The 22,016-nt window shown below is 46.5% G+C and overlaps 1 long non-coding RNA gene across 2 annotated transcripts in view; it reads right to left on the bottom strand.

Moving 5' to 3' along the window:
- Window positions 1-22,016, bottom strand: part of LOC122541897 — a 418,077-nt gene that overhangs the window by 54,585 nt on the left and 341,476 nt on the right. Inside the window, exon 7 of one of the 2 annotated variants that reach the window (XR_006309705.1) lies at window positions 11,869-11,882. The exons of the other annotated variant lie outside the window; for it this stretch is intronic. This is a non-coding gene — a long non-coding RNA (uncharacterized LOC122541897). Of the gene's footprint in view, window positions 1-11,868; window positions 11,883-22,016 lie in introns of those variants that run through there. 2 annotated transcript variants of the gene reach the window in all.

The following is a 22,016-nucleotide window of genomic DNA, read 5'->3' as shown; positions in this document are numbered from 1 at the left end:
AAGTCATGATCTTTCCGATTGATTGCTCGTCTGTATATATTCACACCGATAAGTCGATGCAGAGGGACAACTACGTCTCCTCCGAAAGCACTTAGGTAATGTTTACACAACAGCAGCCAAGTGAAGCAAAGTCAAGGGACATTCTCCAACACCCCCCTAAGAAAACCACAGGAATGTGGACAATGTTGAACAAGCGCTGCAAATACACCAAAGTCTTGTCCAGCCTTACTACTTAAAAGGAAACGGATGGCATTTCTGTCGTGTCATGAAGACCTTTTTAATGTTTAACACTGCTCCTCGGAGTATAAAGTTTTAAAGTGGATTTTGCTCAGGTTTTGTGGAAATACCTGGAGTTGTTTTTTTTTTAAAAAATGTCATTGAAAATTCACTGTAGTCACTGAACCTTTTTTTAAACAAGGCTTCCTGTAAATCACATGACTAATGATAAATGCTTGCTCTGCTTGAGACCCCAGCTAGGACAGTTTGGAATGTGACTGGCTTGAAGAGGTGTTCGTTTTCAGCGGCTCAGTACGGGTGAAGCAGGTTAAAAACAAGCTGAGGAAAGGCTGCTCAAGAACAAACTGCCCAGCTGATCTCTCCCATTACTCCATCAGTTCAGGGTAAAGCCTGTTTGTTCTTTTGGAAGATTGATTGAAGAAACATCACAAGATTGCATTTCCAGAGCAAGCTGTATCTGCCAAGACCTGAGAGTTTGGTCTGTGATTACTGACTCAACCACACAAGTCAGAACATCACAACAACAGATTTCAGAAGCATTATTGTTTTACTTTCAAAAATATTGACAAAAATTACTTTGCTGTACAAAATAAACAATCTCTGCAGGGAAATCTTTTAATTCCAATTGCCTGAAGAGACAGTATGAATGAGAGAGAGTGAAAAAATAAGGGAGAAAGTGAGAGCAGCAGAGAGTGAGAGAGACAGAGTTGAGTGAATGTATTTTGCAGATACTTAGAACATTAACCATTTATCCAGTCAGTAATCTAGAAATATACGATAACCAAGTTTTGCATCTTCAATGAATATGTATTATCATGATAATAAACCAGTGATCTCTCAAAAACTGAAGGTTGATAAATCCTGTTATTTAAAATCGGATACAGAAAAGATATCAAATTGCTCATACAGGTCATTCTGCTGTAACAGAACAGTTCTGTTCCTCTGCAACATTGTGCTTTAGAAAGTTACGCTGTAGAAGACCATTAATAGAAAATTGTTATAACCGTTCAGTATAACAGTGTTTCTTCCCAGTCTGACCCTATTGAAATCATTTATAATTTTAATAATCTCCAATAGGTTAAGCCCCAGCCTCCAGGAGAGAGGAGGCACAGACTCATTGGCTTTTGCTAAATGGTTCTGGAGGGGATACACCAGTTTTGAGGAGTTGGTAGCAGGAATTGTGATGAAACATTGCAAACACACTTAAGGCGACTTGAAGTGACTGGGTAACTGGGTAAAGTATTTTGGTTCCAGGTTGCGATGTTCCAGATTAGCAGGACGAGAATGACAGTCTCAATTGTAACAATTGCATCTTTAACAATCTCAAAGTCCCTGAATGATCTCCAGGCAATAAAGCAATTTTGAAATGTCTGTTGTTTCCTTGACAGTATGGGGCTGCAGTTTTGATATTTGTAAAACTTCTGGACATTTGCTTCAGAATTTCCTTCCAATGCCCAACATTCTTATCAAAGTGCAATGCAGGATGTGTACCAGATTCATGCAGCTCTCATTTAACTAACGTTTCACAAAGACAACAGTAGGAGATTTTGAAAATCTCTATACTCTGTCTCTCCAAACTGTGAAAGAAAACCCACTCAGCAGTACAATTACTGATTTCATCTTTTCAAACAGAGCTGTGCCTAAAGCGAATATTATGAAGGGTATAACACTCAGGTACACTGTTGGTGACTGCGGGATTGTCAACTCAGAGACAGCAAATGTAAGCTGACGAATTAATAGCCTTTTGCCTTGTGTTAAAGCAAGCAGGTTAACCTGCAACTTCAATTTACTTACCCCTGCCTGATAAAGAACCCAATGTCAAAGGCTCAAAATGGTCCAACCACTGCCTCTCTGTGGTGTCAGGAGTGGGCACGTGCAAAGATAAAGCCAACGTCATTCGTAAGCAATGGAAACACATTGCAGCAGTGAAAATATAGAAGATAGGAGGAGTAGGCCATTCAGCCCTTCGAGCTTGATCCATCAGTCAATATGATCACGGCGGATCAATCAACTGAATGCCCTGTTCCAGCTTTTTCCCCAAAACCTTTGATCCCTTTTGCACTAAAAACTATGCTTGAAAGCATTCAATGTTTTGGCCTTTCTGTAACAGGGAACTCCATAAACTCTCTGGGTGAAGACATTTCTCCACCTCTCTGTCCTAGCTGGCCTACCCTCCGTATCCTGGGACTACAACCTTTCATTCCGGACTTCCCAGTCTCGGGGAATGACCTTCTCTAATTTGGAGCCTGAGGCCCTCCCCTTGATGACGTGTTTCTAAAGCTTCCTCACCCACACTGCTGCCTATATTACCCTCGTACCGCTGTCTCTCCCACAGGCTGAGGAATCAAGGTAAGCCCATTTTCCTGAAACTGCAGCACCACGTTGTTATTGGTCGATGTCACTCTGTTGGCCATTTTGGCGGTCCGAGAACTCACTCCAAATTCCAAACAAATGCTCTTTGGTGCATACCCTTCTGTTTTCTAAAGGAGGCATTCCAGCCTAAGGAAATTCCCCAGAGGGCACAGGCTTTTGGATAAAGCTCCAAGTCACACTAAGACAATCACAAGAAACATACAGTACAGAAACATGCGGCTGTGTATGTTTCACAGCAGCCATCTTATACTGGAGGCAGTGGCCTTGTTCTATTATCACTGGACTTTGGTAATCTGGAGACTCAGGTAATGTTCTGGGGACCCAAGTTCAAATCCCATCACAGGAAATGGTGGAATTTGAATTAAATGGGAAACAAAATCTGGAATTAAGAGTCTAATAGTGACCACAAATCCATTGCTGAACAGTTGGAAAAACCCATCTGGTTCATTAATGTCCTTTAGAGAAGGGAAACTGCAGTCCTTATCCGGTCTGGCCTACATGTAACTACATAGCAATATGGTTGACACTTAAATGGCCTCTGGGCAATTGGGATGGGCAATAAATGCTGGCCGAGCCAGTGACACCCACATCCCATGAAGAAACCTTTTTTAAAAAAAAGTGTCTTGTCCCATCTCTTATCTCCTCACCTTTAACATTTCTCCCTCACATGCTCGTTTACACTGTTATGCTATTCCATTTCAACTGCTGTCCCCAGTAGCAAGTTTCATTTTTGTACCATTCTCTGAACAAAGATCTTTCTCCCAAAAGCTCTGTTGCCTTTTCAGCAACATCCAATATTTATAGACCCAAATTTAACTCCCTACTGGATTTCTGCAAAGTGGCCAGAGTTATATTTTCCATCTCTTTGTTTCGACCTTCCCCAGGAGAGGAAGTGTTTCTTCCCAGTCTGACCCTATTGAAATCATTTATAATTTTAATAATCTCCAATAGGTTAAGCCCCAGCCTCCAGGAGAGAGGAGGCACAGACTCATTGGCTTTTGCTAAATGGTTCTGGAGGGGATACACTGGTTTTGAGGAGGTGGTAGCAGGAATTGTGATGAAACATTGCAAACACACTGAAAGCGACTTGAAGTGACAGCACCAATGTGACTGTCATCCCCTGCAGCACATTTTGCTAATAGCAGTTTTCAATTTATTCTGCATTACAGCTGCTGTTCTATTCGCACAGCCTGCACACAAGTGAAACACTTCATTCACTCCAGTTTCTCACCTAGTCTGTTTGTAATGACTATCCACATGGCTGCTTTGTGTTTGAAAACCCCACCAGCTGCCACAGATGGGAACATCAGAGCCAACGGTGCCTGTTTTGTTTTAAGCACCTCATCAAGTCCTACTGAGGCACGTAGCCTGGGCCAGCTGACAACGTCAGTGAGCAAAGCAGACAGCAACGTTTCATTGACTTGACCCTGGAGGTCGACCAGGCAGATAAGCCAGCAGCACGGGAGGCACGGTGTCTCAGTGGTTAGCGCTGCTGCCTCACAGCGCCAGGGACCTGGGTTTGACTCCACTCTCGGGCGACATTCTCTTCAGGTTCTCCGGTTTCCTCCCACAGTTCAAAGATGAGCAGGTTAAGGGGGAGGCAATGGTCTAGTGGTTTTATCGCTGGAGTGTTAATCCAGAGACCCAGGTAATGTTCTGGAGACCCAGGGTCAAATCTCGCCACAGTAGATGGTAGAATTTGAATTCAAGCAAAAAAGAACTATTCTGGAATTAGTGGTCTACTGATGACCATGAAACCACTGTCAATTGTCAGAAAAACCCATCTGGTTCACTAACGTTCTTTAAGGAAGGAAATTGCCATCCTTACCTGGTCTGGCCTACATGTGAATCCAGACCTACAGTAATGTGGTTGATTCTTAACTGCTCTCTGGGCAATAAATGCTGCTTAGTCATCGACACTGACAGCTCATGAATTAATTTTTAAAGGAAGGTTTGTCCTCAACAATTCCCTCCACCCCACGATGGCTCTGTTACTTTATTCCCCTTAAGTGCCTCTTGAAATTGCCAAATGGCTTTGCTTCTAGCCACCCTTGTACTGAGTTTGAGATCATAAAAGATCATTTGCTCTCTCAATCTTGTGTCCAAGACCCGAAATCCGTGAAGCACAGTGGCTCAGTGGTTAGCACTGTTGCCTCACAGCGCCAAGGACCCGGGTTTGACTCCAGCCTCGGGTGACTGTCTGTGTGGAGTTTGCACATTCTCCCCGTGTCTGTGTGGGTTTCCTCCGGGTGCTCTGGTTTCCTCCCACAGTATAAAGATATGGAGGTTAGGGTGGATTGGCGTGGGAAATTGCCCTATAGTGTCTAGGAATGTGTAGTTTAGGTACATAGGTCAGGGGAAAATGTAGAGGAATAGGGTAGGGAAATGGGACTGGATGGGATACTGTTCAGTGGGCCGATGTGGACTTGTTGGGTCAAATGGCCTGTTTTCACATTGTAGGGATTCTGTGTAACTATGTGCACTCTAGTGCTTGTAGCATTGGTAACATTCAGGAATAAAAAGTTAGCCTAATGATAACCAGGTTACCACTATCAATTGTCTTAAAAAACGAATCTAGTTCTCTCATGTCCTCTAAGGAAGGAAGCTACTGTTCTTATCTGGTCTGGCCTACACGAGACTTCAGACCCACAGCGATGTGGCTGACTCCAAACTACCATCTGGACAATCAGGAAAGGGAATTTTTTTTTTAAACTGATAAGCAATTATGGTGCCGATACAACAAGAATTTATATATTAAAGTTACAGGCAGGCCCACTTGTGGCACAATGTTAGTGTCCCCACCTCTGGAACGGGAGGCCTGGAGTGCAATAACATCTCTGAACAGGTTGTTTAGAAAAACATGCTAAAAATCTTTAAGAAGGAATTACGCTATAAATTATCTTAATTGAAGAAACAAGTGTCATGACATCTGAATAAAGAAAATAATCTTCATATAAAATTGAGATAAAAACATGATGACTCAAACTAGTCTAATATCTTTAGCGTGTATCTAACAGGTGAAAATATTACATAATTAAAACATTTGGTTAATTATATCCAATAGCTGTGTAAGCATTCATGTGATGATTCCAATTTAGTTGTGCCTGTTGATAAGGTTAACAATTAAAATCAAATAGTTCAAGCTTCATTGGCCAAGAGGAGATTTAATAGAGGTTATAAAATTATGAAGGGCTTAATGGCCGTGTCATCTGCTCTCTAACTCATACTTATTGAATTTCCTTCATAAGTCCCCCCTCCTCTCTCTCCTGCCTTAAATAAGTTTCTGAAATGCTAAATCTTTGACCAGGCTATATATCACCTGCTCAACCATTACCTCATTTGGTTCAATGCCCATTTTTGTGCCTGACTGTGCCACTATAATCAATGGGCATATATATGGCGTAATTTCTGCTCCAATATCTTATGGTCCCATAATGTGCTTTGTGAGGTTTTGTGAGGAATTGATATAACAGATGGAAATTGTTGAGTAGTAAAGAACATTTTTCTCTGGTGCTGAGGATGAGTCATGACACCCAAGTAATTTGGAACGGTCACTGAGTGAACAAGGCAAGGAGAAATGGATTTTTGGTGCCTGGGTCACGGGAAGTAACTAAGGTAATCTTTAAGGCAACATCTGATAAGCATCTGAAGCAGAAAAGATACAAGTAATGGGAAGTGAGGGGAAAACAGTCATTGTTCTGACTTGTTGATGTTGATAGAGCAAAGATGCAGCATAAATTACAACAGGCAACCCACACTGCATACCAGTAGCCATCCAAATTACAAATCATATATCTTCATTCACTATCAGAAAACTTCAAGAGAGAACATATTTGTTATTTCTTTTTAGCTCTTCCAGACATTTTGCTTTGTCATGTTGCTCTCTGGTTCCTAGCCTCCCCACTAAAAAGTTAAACTTTCAGAGGAGATAGGCTTGATACAAATGGAGTGGTCAGAATATGGAACTCGCTATCACAGGAGATAGCTGAAGTGAATAAGACAGTTTCTTTCATGGGGAAGCCAGATCAGTATGTGGGGGAGTAAGAAATGGAAGGGTGTAGCATTGGTAACATCAGGGAGAAGGCTATGGTGGATCACCAACAAAGATTATTGGCCTTTTATAACTGTTATTTATTTAATATCATTGATTTTCCTCAAAGAAATACAGAGATAAGCTAATTCTTAGGTCAGAGAGTCATAGCCATAGAGATGTACAGCATGGAGTCAGACCCTTCAGTCCAACTTGTCCATGCTGACCAGATATCCCAACCCAATCTAGTCCCACCTGCCAGCACCCGACCCATGTCCCTCCAAACCCTTCCTATTCATCTATCCAAATGCCTCTTAAATGTTGCAATTGTACCAGCCTCCACCACTTCCTCTGGCAGCTCATTCCATACACCTACGACCCTCTGAGTGAAAAAGTTGCCCCTTAGGTCTCTTTTATATCTTTCCCCTCTCACCCTAAACCTAGACTCCTCCACCCCAGGGAAAACACTTTGCCTATTTACCCTATCCATGCCCCTCGTGATTTTATAAACCTCTATAAGGTCACCCCTCAGCCTCCGATACTCAAGGGAAAACAGCCCCAGCCTATTCAACCTCTCCCTGCAGCTCAAATATCCCAACCTGGAAAATCCTTGTAAATCTTTTCTAAAACCTTTCAAGTTTCGCAACATCTTTCCGATAGGTAGGAGACCAGAATTGCACGCAATATTCCAACAGTGGCCTAACCAATGTCCTGTACAGATGCAACTTGACACCCCAACTCCTGTACTCAATACTCTGACCAATAAAGTAAAGTATACCAAACTCCTTCTTCACTATCCTATCTACCCGCGACTCCACTTTCAAGGGGCTATGAACCTGCACTCCAAGGTCTCTTTGTTCAGCAACACTCCCGAGGACTTTATCATTAAGTGTATAAGTCCTGCTAAGATTTGCTTTCCCAAAATGCAGCACCTCACATTTATCTGAATTAAACTCCAACTGCCACTTCTCATTGGCCCATCTGATCATGATCCTATTGTAATTCTTCACTGCCCACTCCAATTTTGGTGTCATCAGCAAACGTACGAACTATACCGGTTATGCTCACATCCAAATCATTTATATAAATGACAAAAAGTAGAGGACCCGGCCCCAATCCTTGTGACACTCCACTGGTCACAGGCTTCCAGTCTGAAAAACAACCCTCCACCACCACTCATTGTCTTCTACCTTTGAGCCAGTTCTTTATCCAAATGGCTAGTTCTCCCTCTATTCCGTGAGATCGAACCTTGCTCACCAGTCTCCCAAGGGGAACCTTGTCAAATGCCTTACTCAAGTCCATATAGATCACATCTACTGTTCTGCCACCAATCCTTTTTGTTACTTCTCCAAAAACTTCAATCAAGTTTGTGAGACATGATTTCCCACGCACAAAGCCATGTTGACTATCCCTAATCAGACCTTGCCTTGCCAAATACATGTATATCCTGTCCCTCAGGATTCCCTCCGACAACGTGCCCACCACCGCCATCAGGCTCACTGGTCTATAGTTCCCTGGCTTGTCCTTACTACCCTTCTCAAACAGTGGTACCACGTTTGCCAACCTCCAGTCTTCCGGCACCTCACCTGTGACTATCGATGATACAAATATCTCAGCAAGAGGCCCAGCAATCACTTACCTAGCTTCCCACAGAATTCTAGTGTACACCTGGGGATTTATCCACTTTTACGTGTTTCAAGACAGGTACTGAACTTTATTTGACAGTTTTGTACAAAAGGTAGAATGTCTACTCAAATCCCCTCAGTTCAACTTCCAACAGCTGCTGTGGGCTTTGATTATTCACCTTGATTCCCTTCCTGATTAAAAACTGGTCTCGGCCTCAAACTCGTTACACCTCCCGCAATGCAGAGCTCCCTCTATTTGGTCTCTGTAGCCTGGGCCACATTGAATCCCTGGAGCAGGGCTCAAACCCACAACCTTCTAATGCAGAAGTGATAGCACTAAGTCTAAAAGCAAGGCCGGTATTCTTCACATATAATATTTATTAGTTATCCATATAATTACGCACATGGAAGAGCACTAAATGTTGCACACCGCCTTAACATAACTCTCCCTCTTTGCTTTACCCTCAACAGCTCATTGAATAAAGCAGGCTGATGTAATTTCTATATAAAGCAATGGCCTGAAGGAAAGGTCAATACAGGCAACTTTATTCTGTTAAGCAAGAGGAGGAGGAGTGCTTTTCAATCCTGGAAAAACTCGCAGTAAATCATTCATTTTGAACACTAATGGAGTACTGCGAGGTTTAGGTTACTAAGTGCAGTGCTGACTAAGTTTACAAGCACAAAGTTTTAATAGAAATGGGAAACTAATCAAAAATTTATTGGACTGAAGAGGCTGCAAGCTAACATCTGGCTTATCACGGAGAAGAGAGTTTGCCCCCTTGGTCAATTCAACCACAAGCGGATAAGTGCAGATTTGGATCAGATTCCACTGTGAAAGCTAAAATATCCACCTCCTCCTTTCAAAATGGGTTTCCTGGGGAGCCTGAGGACAGGCCCGGTCAGGAACTATCAACCCATCCTGCTCACTCCAGCTGGAAGTTAGGATGCAGCCAACACACTGGCCTCTAAGTTAATACAGACAAAGAAACAGACCCTTCGATCTAACTTGTCCATGCCATCCTAACCTAACCTAGTCCCATTTGCCAGCACTTGGCCCATATCCCTCTAACCCCTTCCTATTCATATACCCATCCAGCTGCCTTTTCAATGTTGTAATTGTACCAGCCTCCACCACCTCCTCTGGCAGCTCATTCCATACACGCACCAACCTCTGCCTAGAAAAGTTGCCACTTAGATCCCTCTTAAATCTTGCCCCCCACCCCCCTTCACCCTAAAGCTTTAGTTCTGGACTCCCCCACCCTGGGGAAAAGACTTAGAGGGGAAAAAATATATATAAATCGCTGGACGAGTTCAGCAGGTCTGGCAGCATCCATAAAGAGAAATCTTAATGTTTCAAATCCGGTGATCCTTCCTCAGAACCCCCTCTCATGCAGGGGTCAACACCATAAGACCAGAAGAAATAGGAGTGGAAGTAAGGCCATTCAGCCCATTGAGTCCACTCCACCATTCAATCATGGCTGATGAGCATTTCAATGCCACTTACCCACACTCTCCCTGTATCAGGGTTGACTCAGTACCAGCCTTCAGTGCAAACTCTGATGGGTTAACACTCAATGTCACCTCGACCCAAACTGAAAAGCATTTGCGCAAGATGCCTGCAGCTCCGATCATGTTATTTGTAAAGCAAAGCACACAGTGGCTGTGAATAATTTGTGCTTAATGAGAAAGGAAGATGAAACCGCAGAGCAATATCGCCTATGGATTGAACACCAGTGGATTCCAAATGACTGGAGCTGACACATGGGGAGACCATGTTGTAAAGCAGACTTGCATGAGACAATTTATCACACTATCACCACTGGACAACAATTAAAGGAATCAATTTCCTCTCTTGGATCCAAAAATCCTGCAGGATGTTCCATGACCAGCCTTCAGTTTGAAATCCTAGATTACCAGATACCTTAAGCATACAGAATTGCCATGGTTCAGAGACCATTCAAACCCATCATGCTCTCTGCGCATTTTAATTCAGTGCTAACCACCTGCCCTTTCCTTGCACGTTCATCAACCAACACCCTCTCGAATGCCTCATTTGAGTCTGCCTCCACCACACTTCCTAACCACTGGTTCAGCAAAAAAGATGTTTCTCACCTCACACCTGCATCTTTTGTCAAACACTTTAAAACAGTGCCCCTCTGGTTCTCAGGCCTTGAAAACTTCGATCAAAGCTTCTCTCTGAGGAAAATGATCCCAGCATTCCTCACAGCTGAGGCCCCTCAGTCCTGGGACTATTCTGCAAATCCTCTTCTGCGCTCTCTCCAATGCATTCACACACACACACGTCATCTCCTGGTCTGTAAAGGTCACCGTAGACTTACCAGACTGTAGGGCTGCTCTCTCATTACAAAGAGATGGCTGGTGATGGTTTAACCTGAGGGTCAGAAGTCACAACACCAGTTCATAATTCAACGGGTTTATTTCAAATTGAAAGCTTGTGACCTCTGACCTTGTCCACCCCTGTCCAACACCAGCCACCTCCACATCATGGCTAACCTCAGGGTCACCACACCTCAGGCGAGGGGAGAGGTTGAGAAGCTGAGACCTTCCTGATACCCTCAGCTGGTTTGGGAACTGAACCCACACTGTTGGCATCACTCTGCATTGCAGACCAGCCATCCAGTCAACTATCTGAGCCGTTCTACCTGAGAACCAGCACCAACTCGACAGGTTGAATTGCCTCCTACTCAGCTGTAACCATTTTATGAGCTGACGGAGAGTTGCCATGAAGGGAATAGAGGTCAGAGAGAGTCTGGGACTAACTGTCTCCTTCCAACTGCATCTTTCCCCATTGAGAAGGAGGAATTATGTTTGGCATTCATGGGACATGGACATTGCTGGCTGGGCCAGCATTTATTGCCCATCCATAGTGCCTTGAGAAGGTGGTGTTGAGCTGCCTTCTTGAACCATCACAGACTAGGGACATTCACAATGTCCTTGTAGGGAGGGAATTATAGGAGGCAGCAAGGTGGCTCACAGCACCAGGGACCCAGGTTCAATTCCAGCCTCAAGTGTCGGTGTGTGTGTCAAGTTTGCAAATTCTCCCCGTATCTGCATGGTTTTCCTCCAGGTGTTCTGGTTTCCTCCCACAGTCCAAAGATGTGCAGGATAGGTGGATTGGCAATGCGAGGTGTCCAGGGATGTGCAGGCTAGGTGGGTTAGCCATGGGCAATACAGGGTTACAAGGATAAGGTAGGGGGAAGTGAATCTGTGAGGGATGGTCTTCGGAGGATCAGTGCAGACTTGTTGAGCCAAATGGTCTGTTTCCACACCATAGGGATTCTATGAATTCTGGGATTTTGACACAAAAGTATCGAAGGAATGGCGATGTACCTACAGGTCAGTACGGTGAGGGGATCAAAGGGAAAGCTGCAGATGGTGTCAAAAGGCTTCATACTGTCAGCTCATTTTCTTCCCTGCATCCTCAGAGTACTGCTTCTCCCCACAATTTCAAAACAGACAAACAATGTAGAGCTGCTCCGAGAAAGCAGATCCATTCAAAAGCTCCAGAGAGTTAGATAAAAGGTTCAGAGCATCAGAGCTGTCCAAGCCGAGGCTCTGGTCTTCGGGGCAAATTATGGCCAAGGATACGCTGCAGACTTTGATCAGACTGACGCCAAAATTCCCAAGGGCAACAACAAACAACTCAATTTGCACAACAGGGGAATCCTCCAAATCCAAGCTCCTTCACTGAAAACTGCTAATCAGCTTCTTTGAACCTTACTGGCCTGGCGATTTCTTTTTCGGGAACGTCTCTGAAGCTAAAGAAGTCTTAAGCCATATGATCAAGTGTTCTAACAGCTAAATCCCCCAGCCCAACAGCAAAATCACTGGAGCCACACTTTCCCACAAAGCCACGTGGAACGTTTGAGAAGTATGGAACAAACCAAGATGAGTGCCGGGCAAAGTCAGCTTCCTTTTATATCTGGCCTACCCAATGCGCTCATCTCCCCAACGCTGATAAGTTGACTTTAGAATTGCTACAGGATTCGTGACGTCACAGGAAAGTGACATGCTAACAACTTGCATTTATATAGTACCTTTGACTTAATGGAGCACCTCTGGGCGTTTGGTAGGAGTGATTGCGTCAACCAAAATTTGACCACTGTACCTTTTCGGGAGGTATTCGACCAAAGCTTCAGGCAGGTAGGTAGGTTTTTAAAGAGAGCAGCTAAAAGGGGGGATGGGAAATGGAAAGTCAGAGATTTCAAGAGGAACTTCTAGAGTGTAGGGCCCGGATAGCTTGAAGCATAATCAGACAAAACCTCAAAGTTCAACCCACGCGCACTCACAAATCAAGGAGCTGGCATTATTTTTACAGAATTAATACCAACACGAATACTGTGCCCAGATCTGGTAGCCCAGTTATAGGAAGGATATTGTCAAGCTGGAGAGGGTTCAGAGGAGATTTACCAGGATGTTGCCGAGCATGGAAGGTTCGAGTTACAGGTTGTTCTGCTGTAGTGCATTTCGTTAACACGAACTCATCATCATGTAATTGACAAATTGGGGGCACTATTTCTAAAGCACAAACTTTTAATACAGTGTTGGCTATAACGAGATTACATAAACACTTTAAACGCTGTTTCTAAAGCACAATGTCTCTATAATCGGGGGGTTGCACAAGAACACAACCATCGCATTATAGAACTACCGCTGTATAAAGAAATGATGAGGTGGGGCTGATGTTGGACTGGGGTGGACAAAGTTAAAAATCACACAACACTAGATTATAGTCCAACAGGTTCATCCGGAAGCGTTACTTTTGGAGCACAACTCCATCAGGAGTTACCTAGTGTTGTGTGGTCCAATATAGAATGATTGTGCAGACCAAAGATGTGCAAGTTAGATGAATTGGCCATGGGAAAATATTGTGTTATAAGGTAGTGGGCTGGATCTAGATGGGATGCTCTTTGAAGGGTCAGTACAGACTCGATGGGCCATCTGGCCTGCTTCTGCACTATAGGGATTTATGATTTTCCAGACAGCTTGCAAAAGCGGATATCTATAAAATTGCTGAATAATCTGAAGGGTGGATTGTAACTATGGGCGAATATGTAACCTAAGATCAAAACAAGTTAATAATTTCCATTCCAAGTTTTTTTTCCAAGTTTATTCATTCCAATGTTGATGTGAGCCATTTTAATAATCCACAGTGGTCTCTCACTCCATGAGGGCAGTACATCTTAAGCACACTATGTTCCCAATTTTAGCATCATTGTCAAAACAGTCTGTGTCTATCTTTTCAAATCTCTCCATGGCCTTGATGCTCCTGCCTCTGTAACTTTCTCTAAAACCTGAATATTCCACCCACTCCCTTCAACACATACCGCCCGCCCCCTGTCACTCTTTTATCGTGTGCCTCAATGGGGAACTGAGTTCAGACTGACAGAGGAGAAGACCAAATTAGTAACTGTCTTGGACTTCAATGGGTTGTACGTTAATCCTTAAGACTACTGTGTTTGGTAATTGTATATATACACCAAGCAATTGTCTTTGAGTTACATTATGAAGGTCTAAGCTATCATCTTTGTGTGTTCATGGTCCTGTTGTAGTCTGGTCCAGTATAGAATGATCTAACCCCGCCCACACTGTGCTATTTATACTCAGTGATGTGCAGCTCGGTGACTTTGCTGCAAGCTAAATCCAGGGTCCTGAAGCCCTTCTACAGCAGTAATAGTGTGCAGATCCAATAGTAGAGTACATAGGGCCTCAGGACTCAACACTGTGTGGAAGGTACTCTGCCTCTCTAGACAACCCCATGAGACCACTGCATTCCTCCAAACTTGAACTGTTAAGCATCACAGATTTCCATTATCCTGCAGGTTGTTGATTAGGTGACCATTGCTGTTTTCTTATGTGAATTATTTCTTTTAACATTTCTTGGATTTCCTGTCTTTAACCCCATATTGGGGGAGGGAGGGGGGTTGCGGGTGGAAGAGAAGGAGAGACAGAGAGAGGAGGGTGCTTTCTGTCTGCAGGTTCTGGCTGTTTTCAACTCTGCTGTTCTCAGCACCTCCAGCCTTTTTTTAATCTGCAGCTCTGCCACTCAAAGGGCTATTGCCAGGCAGAATTTCCCTATCTCTGAAGAATTCCATGGCTGCCCACTCTGGATATCTCCCTCTTGCTGCTTCCTGAAGGCAGCTCCACAATATCCTACGTCTGATTTCCAAGTTGTGAAACAGTTCAAGTTCACTTTCAATTTATAGTCTGAAAAAAGTGAAATGGATATGTGGTCTCTTGCAACACTTGTCGTCTCCAACACGGCCAGTCATGCCTGCTATCGATGGAAGCTCCAAATTAGGCTGACTAGTATGACTTTCCTTCCAATTTGCAATGAAACCCTTTCAGTTCTCTTTTTATGTTGATTCATATTGAGTCATATGGCACGGAAACAGACCCTTCGGTCCAACCAGGTCATGCCGAACATAATCCCAAACGAAATTAGTCCCAACTGCCTGCTCCTGGCCCATGTCCTTCCAAACCTTTCCTTTTAATGTATTTATCCATATGTCCTTTAAATGTTGTAATGGTACCCACATCAGCCACTTCCTTTGGAAGCTCATTCCACACGTGAACCATGCTCTGTGTAAAAAAATAGAACTCCTGATATGTCTTTTTTGAATCTCTCTCCTCTCACCTTAAAAATGTGCCCCATAGTGTTGAAATCCCCCCATCCTAGGGAAAAGGTAACTACCATTTAACCCTATCTATACCCCTCATTATTTTATAAACTTGGATAAAATTGCATTTCAAGCTCCTACGCTCCAGTGAAAAAAGTCCAAGCCTACCTGGCTTTTGTTCCCCCTCTTCTCCTTCCCCCACACAAAAAAAAAGCTATGGTCCAATATAGAATGATAGTGGGAGGAAACAGGAGCACCTGGAGGACATCCATATGGACACAGGGAGAATGTGTAAACTCCACCCAAACAGTCGCCCAAGGTTGGAATCGACCTTGGGTCCCTGGTGCTGTGAGGCAACAGTGCTAACCACTGAGCCACCGTGCTGAGAGATCCTCCATCAGAGAGAGGCAGGGCGAGCAGGGAGGCAGGGCGAGCGGGGAGGCAGGGCGAGCGGGGAGGCAGGGCGAGCGGGGAGGCAGGGCGAGCGGGGAGGCAGGGCGAGCGGGGAGGCAGGGCGAGCGGGGAGGCAGGGCGAGCGGGGAGGCAGGGCGAGCGGGGAGGCAGGGCGAGCGGGGAGGCAGGGCGAGCGGGGAGGCAGGGCGAGCGGGGAGGCAGGGCGAGCGGGGAGGCAGGGCGAGCGGGGAGGCAGGGCGAGCGGGGAGGCAGGGCGAGCGGGGAGGCAGGGCGAGCGGGGAGGCAGGGCGAGCGGGGAGGCAGGGCGAGCGGGGAGGCAGGGCGAGCGGGGAGGCAGGGCGAGCGGGGAGGCAGGGCGAGCGGGGAGGCAGGGCGAGCGGGGAGGCAGGGCGAGCGGGGAGGCAGGGCGAGCGGGGAGGCAGGGCGAGCGGGGAGGCAGGGCGAGCGGGGAGGCAGGGCGAGCGGGGAGGCAGGGCGAGCGGGGAGGCAGGGCGAGCGGGGAGGCAGGGCGAGCGGGGAGGCAGGGCGAGCGGGGAGGCAGGGCGAGCGGGGAGGCAGGGCGAGCGGGGAGGCAGGGCGAGCGGGGAGGCAGGGCGAGCGGGGAGGCAGGGCGAGCGGGGAGGCAGGGCGAGCGGGGAGGCAGGGCGAGCGGGGAGGCAGGGCGAGCGGGGAGGCAGGGCGAGCGGGGAGGCAGGGCGAGCGGGGAGGCAGGGCGAGCGGGGAGGCAGGGCGAGCGGGGAGGCAGGGCGAGCGGGGAGGCAGGGCGAGCGGGGAGGCAGGGCGAGCGGGGAGGCAGGGCGAGCGGGGAGGCAGGGCGAGCGGGGAGGCAGGGCGAGCGGGGAGGCAGGGCGAGCGGGGAGGCAGGGCGAGCGGGGAGGCAGGGCGAGCGGGGAGGCAGGGCGAGCGGGGAGGCAGGGCGAGCGGGGAGGCAGGGCGAGCGGGGAGGCAGGGCGAGCGGGGAGGCAGGGCGAGCGGGGAGGCAGGGCGAGCGGGGAGGCAGGGCGAGCGGGGAGGCAGGGCGAGCGGGGAGGCAGGGCGAGCGGGGAGGCAGGGCGAGCGGGGAGGCAGGGCGAGCGGGGAGGCAGGGCGAGCGGGGAGGCAGGGCGAGCGGGGAGGCAGGGCGAGCGGGGAGGCAGGGCGAGCGGGGAGGCAGGGCGAGCGGGGAGGCAGGGCGAGCGGGGAGGCAGGGCGAGCGGGGAGGCAGGGCGAGCGGGGAGGCAGGGCTGTCCTGGGACAGAAATGAGAGGGAGGGAGAGAGAGAGACACGGAGACACAGAGAGTGCGAGAGACATCTAACTCAAAAGGGAAAATCTGGAAAATGTTAAAAATATGCAAGACAGCTCAGACAAACAAATGTCATTTTAAAAAAGAACAGTGGAATGTTTATGTATACAACTCCAGAATTTACACCTGAAATTTATTGCCGAGCTCAGCTGCATAGTTGTGTGGTTTGTCACAACACTGGAACGCTTCTGGAATTGCTAATAAATCTGAGAAAACCTCACATCCCCCAAAAAGGTTCTGTGCCTAATCAATGCACACGGAGTGAGTCAAACTGTGAATCCAAATTTCCAAAGTGGAAACATCCGATTGCATTCCCTTAGCATTGCACTGAACAGTATCCAGACTGCAATGTTGTCTAACAGCCCGCAGTGCTTACATAGGATTAATACAAAGCTAGGTGGCAGCCAGGAGGTGGTACTGACCTACAATCCCACTAAACATCCTGCTGAGGACACAGAGGAAAACACGTGTCATGGTGATCAGTGTGTGTAGAACCCTCTGAGGGGCTTTGTGGGGCAGAGGGTGTGTTAGTACTGACTTGTGTGTCACGTGGATCTGAGCCGAGACCCTCACTTGCTTCTGCTCCAGCACCTGCTTATACTTTAGCATTCTCATCCTCGATTTTCCAATCCCTCCAAGATCCTATCCCCTCCCCCAGCACTGAGGCTATGTCCAGCTCCATGTGCCCCCTGGATCTCTGCGCTAGTATCTGCATCGATAGTTGTCTGGAAAAATCACAGAATCCCTACTGTGCCATTCAGTCCATCGGGTCCACCCAGAGGCACCTCCCAGCACCCTATCCCTGGACCTCTGCACCCCCACCTCACACACATCACTGATTTGACTGCTCTACTGTTGGTAATCATAACTGCCTCGGTCCTGGAACAGTCTCTCTATCTTGGTGTGTGAACATTTCCTGCTCTCCTTTTTAGGACTCCCTTGAAAGCAATGATTTGGAGATGCCAGTGTTGGACTGGGGTGGACAAAGTTCAAAATCACACAACACCAGGTTATAAGTCCAACAGGTTTATTTGGAAGAACTGGCTTTCAGAGCATGGCTCCTTCATCAGGTGAGTTAATAAGCCACAACCACCGAGTGAAGGGGCAGCGCTTCGAAAGCTAATGCTTCCAAATAAACCTGTTGGATTATCAACTGGTGTTGTGAGATTTTTAACTTAAAAGCAATTACTTCTCGCATCGACCTATGAGTTGATTCTCTATATAGTTTGGCATCAAAGTTTGTTTTAGAATCAAACCTTTTGGATATTTGAACTAAATTAAATGCACTACATAAATGCAAGAGGTTGTTGACAGGGATTGGCACAGATGTATTTGAGGGAATATGAATGCAAAAGACGACAGATTCCGAAAATCTGAAACACAAAACGGGAAACTCTGAAAATCCTCAACAGGTCAGCAGAGGGAGAAACAAAGAGTTAATGTTTCAGGTCGATAGGCATTCGTCGGGAAGACCTGTTAACACCGCAACTGTCTCACAAATGTCTGAAATGCTTAATACTTCCAGAATTTTCTATTTTCAGTGCATGTAAAGGAAAGATAGCTCAAGAGCATGAGGGAGAAAAGTAGCAGAAGGATATCATCTTCACTTATCGCCATCCCTCAATTTGAAGATGGCGCCTACTCAAGTTCACAAGTATCTGCTGTGGTTCCCCATGTGACTGACACGACCATTCTTGACCCACAGACTGGGTGCAATGTGCCACCAGGTTGTGGGACACAGAGCGCAGGCACAGTCTTTTTTTTTTCCCTTCTCTGCTCTGCCTCCACATGGAGATGGTGTGACTCAAGGAGAGCACCAGCCTTTGATCGATGGTCTTCCCGCTGAACCCAGAGGACGTGGGGAGGGGTGGCATTGCTGGCAGAATGAGCTGGTGGGACTCGCAATCTGGGCCTTCTAGCTCAGAGGTACCACAAGTGTTGAGGTTTGCAATGTTTATGGTGATCAATGATCAAACTAACAACAAATTAGGACAGGAAGAGGCCATTTGTCCATCAAGCTTGGCCTACCATTCAAGATGAATATGTCTAACTTTGGACTTTAATCGTACGTTACTGTCTGCTCCACGTATCCTTTCTCGTACAGCCTATGGGAATGAAAGTTTGCACGCAAGCCTTCAATACATTCAATGTTGCTACATCCAAAATGAAATGAAATTCTAAGCTGATCACTGTGCCTTGTGGATCTTAAAACTGCAATCTGACCATTTTTCTGCAAACATCAATTAATGCCTAAGAAGCCACTTAACAATGTTTATAAAGCAGCGACCTTACCTCCTGGTTCACATAGTCATCATTTTCTACATGAATTAAACAGCAATCGCTATTCAGCAAGTAATCTCAACTGCCTGTCATGTTAATGTGGTGGTAGGTTGAAACACGTCAAGAATAAAGCACAGATTATTATCCCACCCCACCAACCCACCCACTCAACTCCACCTCTGCCTAATCAACATTAGGCTGGTATCTACCTCTGTAAACAAGAGTCTTGCCAATTCCTGCTGAATAGCATACAATGGGGGTCAAAAATAAATTCAGGAAGCCACAAGTCGTCAGCTGAGTACATGGGACTCTCCCCTGTATTCTGGGTCAGTGGTCACGGCATGGTGTGAAATACAGGAAAAACATCCCATCAGCACCATGCCAAGGACACTCTACTCCCCACCATACTGTCACTGTAAAATGGTTGCAGTTTATATATATGTCTGTCTGATTTGCGCGCGTACACACACACACATCACACACACACACACACACACACACACACACACACACACACACACACACACACACACACCACAAGAGAGAGACACTTACAGCCAGAAACACACAGACGCAGCACTCATAATGAGAGACACATGCACAGGGTCAGACATACAGAGAACCAGGTGCACACACACACCGAAACAGAACAGTTCACACACAAAGTCTGCCTGTCTGTCTGAGAGTGTGTGAGAGTTAGAGAGAGAGACACACAGACAGAGAGAGATAGACACAGAGAGAGAGAGAGTTTCTCTCAGAATAAGACAGTGAGAGAGACACAGGAGTGACACAGTGGCTAGCTCTGCTGCCTCAGCAACAGGGACCTGGGTTCGATTCCACCCTAGGCTGACTGTCTGTGTGGAGTTTGCACATTCTCCCCGTGTCTGTGTGGGTTTCCTCCCACAGTCCAAAGATGTGCAGGTCAAGGTGGATTGGCCATTGGATATGCAGCGTTAGAGATTTTGGGGGGTGGGGGGTGGTCTGGGTGAGATGCTGTTTGGAGGGTCGGTATGGACTCAATGAGCTGAATAGCCTGCTCCCGCACTGAAGAGATTCTATGACACAAACACGGGACCAGATACGCATGTGCACACAGTCTCTCTCTCTCTTTCATATACACACATACTACAAATACAGAGGTAAGCATACTCACAGGTGAACACACAGCCAAGACCTCCCCACTCCCAACCCCTGATATCCACCTGTCAAACAACGTCAGCAGGATGTGTTCGACCAGTGCCTTTAGGATACGGAGCCAAGTTAGGTGGATGGCTTCAAGATACATATCAGTCAAAGGGCTGCATAGCCTGCTCCTACTCCTAACACTAACCATTCAAAGGAAAACATAGTGCTCACCACAAGAAAGCAAGAGGATGCCAACCTCACAGTCAACAAAGCTACTTTGGCCTGAAGCCCGGTCACCTTGCAGATCTCAACATATTTGCTTGAAAAATTTATATTTTGCACAGTCCAGTAATTTTACTCACCACTGAGAGGGAAGAGATGAACAGAGTAAACAGGGACAGAGCGCAAACTTCAACAAAGAACGTTACAGCAGTCAATGAGAAAGCTGCTTCAGTCAATACGATGGGTTAGCGAGGAGCTTAACTTACATCAAACCCCGAACAATGTACCCTTTCACTCGCGGTATTAAGCTGACCATTTGAGACAAGTCACTTGAATGCACCACTGCAACTTCAACCAGTTCTGACATTAGACAGTGTGTGTCACATTTCTACACATCGATCCCCGGACCTTACGGTGTCGTTTCTGTTTATTTTTAACCAGAATTATCTGCTTTTTGCCCCAACAAACAGCTTTCTTTTACTAAACCTTGCAATAATGCCTACTAAGAGCCAACAATCCAGAGAGACTCAGCAACTAGACAGACTAGGAACTCGTGACATTAAACCGAAGTTCACGTGGGGCCTCTCGGTTGGACAGAAAGGAAGCCACAGCACTAATTTGGAAAAGAAGGAGTGAAGCATTCTCGCTAGCATCCTACTCAACATTTTCTCTCTCACTCAGTATTTAAATAGGGCGGCACAGTGTCTAGCACTGCTTTCTCACAGCGCCTGGGACCTGGGTTCGATTCCAGCCTCAGGCGACTGTCTGTGTGGAGTTTGCACATTCTCTCTGTGTCTGCGTGGGTTTTCTCCCACAGTCCAAAGATGACTAACCTGCATATCTTTGCACTGTGGGAGGAAACCGGAGCACCCGGATGAAACCAACGCGGACATGGGGAGAACGTGCAAACTCCACATAGACAGGTGCCAAGGCTGGAATCGAACCCGGGTCCCAGGCGCTGTGAGGCAGCAGTGCTAACCATTGAGCTACCGGGCCGCCTGAGTCATTATTGACTCGATGACTATGACTATATCTGTCCAGTAACCAGAGTGCCAATAATTAAGTCTGCAGAGTTATGACTTAATATTCCACATTCAGCTGTGCAATTCTGGTCTCCTTCGGAAAGATGTTGCGAAACGTGAAAGGGTTCAGAAAAGATTCACAAGGATGTTGCCAGGGTTGGAGGGTTTGAGCTGTGGGGAGATGCTGAATAAGCTGGGGTTGTTTTCCTTGGAGCATCGGAGGCTGAGGGGTGACCTTATAGAGATTTATAAAATCATGGATAGGATAAGTAGAGGCATAGGTTTTCCCTGGGGTCGGGGAGTCCAGAACTAGAGGGCGTAGGTTTAGGGTGAGAAGGGAAAGGTATAAAAGGGACCTCAGGAACAACATTTTCACGCAGATGGTGGTGCATGTATGGAATGAGTTGCCTGGGGAATTGGTGGTGGCTGGTACTATTACAATAGTTAAATGTTATCTGGATATGTAAGTGAACAGGAAGGGTTTAGAGGGATGGCACATGGGACTAGATTAATTTAGGATATCTGTTTAGCATAGAGTCATAGAGATGCACAGCATGGAAACAGACCCTTCGGCCCAACTCGTCCATGCCGACCAGATATCCCAACCCAATCTAGTCCTACCTGCCAGCACCCGGCCCATATCCCACCAAACCCTTCCTATTCATATACCCATCCAAATGCCTCTTAAATGTTGCAATTGTACCAGCCTCCACCACTTCCTCTGGTAGCTCATTCCATACACTTACCACCCTCTGCTTGAAAA

This window comes from Chiloscyllium plagiosum, chromosome 38 (genome assembly GCF_004010195.1).
Source record: "Chiloscyllium plagiosum isolate BGI_BamShark_2017 chromosome 38, ASM401019v2, whole genome shotgun sequence".
In the NCBI taxonomy this organism is placed as follows: domain Eukaryota; kingdom Metazoa; phylum Chordata; class Chondrichthyes; order Orectolobiformes; family Hemiscylliidae; genus Chiloscyllium; species Chiloscyllium plagiosum.
The sequence above is the reverse complement of the archived record's forward strand: the minus strand, read 5'-3'. Positions and strand labels throughout refer to the sequence as shown.